The sequence below is a fragment of the Anopheles darlingi genome, chromosome 3, assembly GCF_943734745.1.
Source record: "Anopheles darlingi chromosome 3, idAnoDarlMG_H_01, whole genome shotgun sequence".
Taxonomy (NCBI): domain Eukaryota; kingdom Metazoa; phylum Arthropoda; class Insecta; order Diptera; family Culicidae; genus Anopheles; species Anopheles darlingi.
The window spans coordinates 60,924,542-60,927,041 of record NC_064875.1 but is presented as its reverse complement, the minus strand read 5'-3'; the positions used below and the strand labels follow the sequence as shown (position 1 = coordinate 60,927,041).

At 42.2% G+C, this 2,500-nt stretch overlaps 1 protein-coding gene across 14 annotated transcripts in view; it reads left to right on the top strand.

Annotated features, from left to right (window-relative positions):
* Positions 1–2,500, top strand: part of LOC125956735 (protein alan shepard) — a 172,411-nt gene that overhangs the window by 163,046 nt on the left and 6,865 nt on the right. For all 14 annotated transcript variants that reach the window (XM_049688900.1, XM_049688891.1, XM_049688890.1 and 11 more), the window contains one exon: positions 1–2,500. This exon is cut by the window's left edge and continues 2,111 nt beyond it; it is cut by the window's right edge and continues 6,865 nt beyond it. The gene's annotated coding sequence lies outside the window, so the exon portion shown is untranslated.

The following is a 2,500-nucleotide window of genomic DNA, read 5'->3' as shown; positions in this document are numbered from 1 at the left end:
AAAAAAAGGGAACCTTCAAGCGGTGTGGAGTAAAAACGGAACGCTAGTTTATATTTTAAATTTCTTAGAAAGATTGTTCGAAAACGGGAAGATGTGCCCCGCAGGGAGAAAATAAAGGGTAAAAAGAAGGTATGCCGTCACGAAGAAGAACGAATGAAACACGCAACCCCCCCCCCCCCCCCCCCCCCCCCGGTGGTGAGACTGATTGATGCGATGGTTAAAGCGCCAACGCATGCGTTTTACGGTCTAGTATGAATCTTACCATGGGCGGTGGTAACCAGCAATGCAAATGCCACGAATCACGTTTGAACACAGATTAAAAACGGGAATCGCTAATGCAGACGGAACGGATCGTTACTAAGAAAGAGAGCAAGAAACACGGCTAGGCTAAACTCGAAATGGAATCAAAAGAAGAACGAGTCAATCCCGCGACGGAGCCGCGCGACGCATCATCCTTAACTGATAAGTGCTCTAGTGTTTAGTGTGTTTAGTACGTTAAGTAGGATTTTTTCGAAGGTCTTTTTCACTCCCTCCTCTTTTTTCCGTTCACACTCTAGTTCTATTTGATTTGTTTTGTTTTGTTTTCAATCTCTCTGTTCCCTTTCCTTTTTTGATTTATTCTATTCATATACTTTTCGACTCCTTTTCCTTAATGGTCTTCAATTTTCAATTTGCTTTTCTCTCTGACAATTCCCTCGTGCACACTTCCAACATGGTTCCGTGTTTGAAAGGAAGTCTATGTTCGGTTTCTCGTTTTTCTTCCATTTCTCTTTTTGTGTGATTGTGATAGTGCGTTGGACACTGGGTTGGATGCGAAGCAGGAAGCAAGAAATGATAGGGTAAAAATAAAGAAAAGTTAAAAGGAAAACCCCTACCCGTGCTGCAAACATAAGGAAAGAAGAAAGTACAATCCGCTTGTATAACCTGTGCTAAGGCAACCAATCAGTAGCGGTATAAAGCAAACGCGATAGTGCTCAAAACGAAGCCGGCAAACCCACAATGCATTGTTCTACGTTGAAGTTTTGATGGTATTGCTTCTTCTTTTGCTTTGTTTCCCCTCGCTGTGGTCTGTTGGACGAATGGAAAGATGGATTTGAAACGGCCAAGATGGTGATGAAAAGAGACAGTAAACAATATTACACAAGCATCTGCGTAACGTTGAATGCTAAATGTATGTTAAATGAAACGTGAGAAATGGTTTACGATGCACTCATGAAGCTTGAAGTGTTGTTAGCGAACCCATGTTTTTCAACCAGACTTTTGCTCTCGGAATGGTTTTATACCACAAAGGCTTTGAGGGTGAGTGATTGTTGTATTTGCTTGTTCCGTTCGTATATTTTTCTCCGATGTAGTTTTTTTTTTCTATTTTATTCCCTAGCCCTTTTGTGTTTTATATTACCAAATATCCTTTTCGTTTCCTGATTTTCTTTAGATTGTTTTCAGTGATTGCACACATTTACTCATGTACACGAGAACGCGGATAGTGCTAGCGCCAAACGCTGAACGCGACCTGATGTTCTGGGAAGAATTGGTGAAGAACGAAAACAAATTGTGCCTTTTTCACAATTTATTTTCCCCACTCGGAAAGCGAATCAGCATCTTAAACACTTGCCCAATACAGAACGAGTCCACGCGAAAGAACAACCGGAAGTGACAACACAGACCAGAAGAAGAAAAGGAGAAAAGATGCAATGATCAACTCTGTACAAAACGATTATCATTTCAAACGACTCTAATGCGAGCGAAAGAATGACAAAATAAGAGGCAAGCGATAAACAATTGCAATAAAAGGCCGAACGTGGGAAAGCAACATACACAAAAAAACATACGATTGTATTCGAGGCAAAACTTAACGAGACACAATACTATCGCTCACGGTGCAGCAGCCGAGGCCTGTAGAGCCGAGCGACCGAAAGTAACCAACTTTTCTACACAAATATTTTTGAAAATCCCTTTTTCCAGTTGTTGACTTTTCATTGAAATTGCAATTCGGAATCGGTGGGAGTCGAGGGCGACGAAAGAAGCGTGTAACTCAAAAGCACAGTTTACAATGCACGTTACCGATTGGAAAAGGAACTGAGTCGTATGCGCGGTGAAGATAAATAGCGGAAGGCAATGAAGCATAAAAAAGGCACACACTTGCAAACACTGGATCGATTTTGTATTGTATACAGCGGCGAACGTTCCATCGACTCTCGGTGACATGGCACAGCACCTTTGCGCGTTTAATGCGCCAATTGATGGTCTGATAGTAGGTGAATTATCGAATTATTGAAACACATTTTTGAAATGAAGGCGTCTTACGAGAGCACTACTCACCATTAACCACCTCATACGTTGTGCGCGCTCACAGGAAGTTCGATTATGCGGTACTCGGCACTCCTATCGATATTGTTGTACTAAAAATTGCTTGATGGTCCTACGGTGTACTCTGAATCCGGGCTAGGACACTTGTTGATTCACGCGTTCGGGCCTTTGTGGCTGCCGATATCGAGTGGAT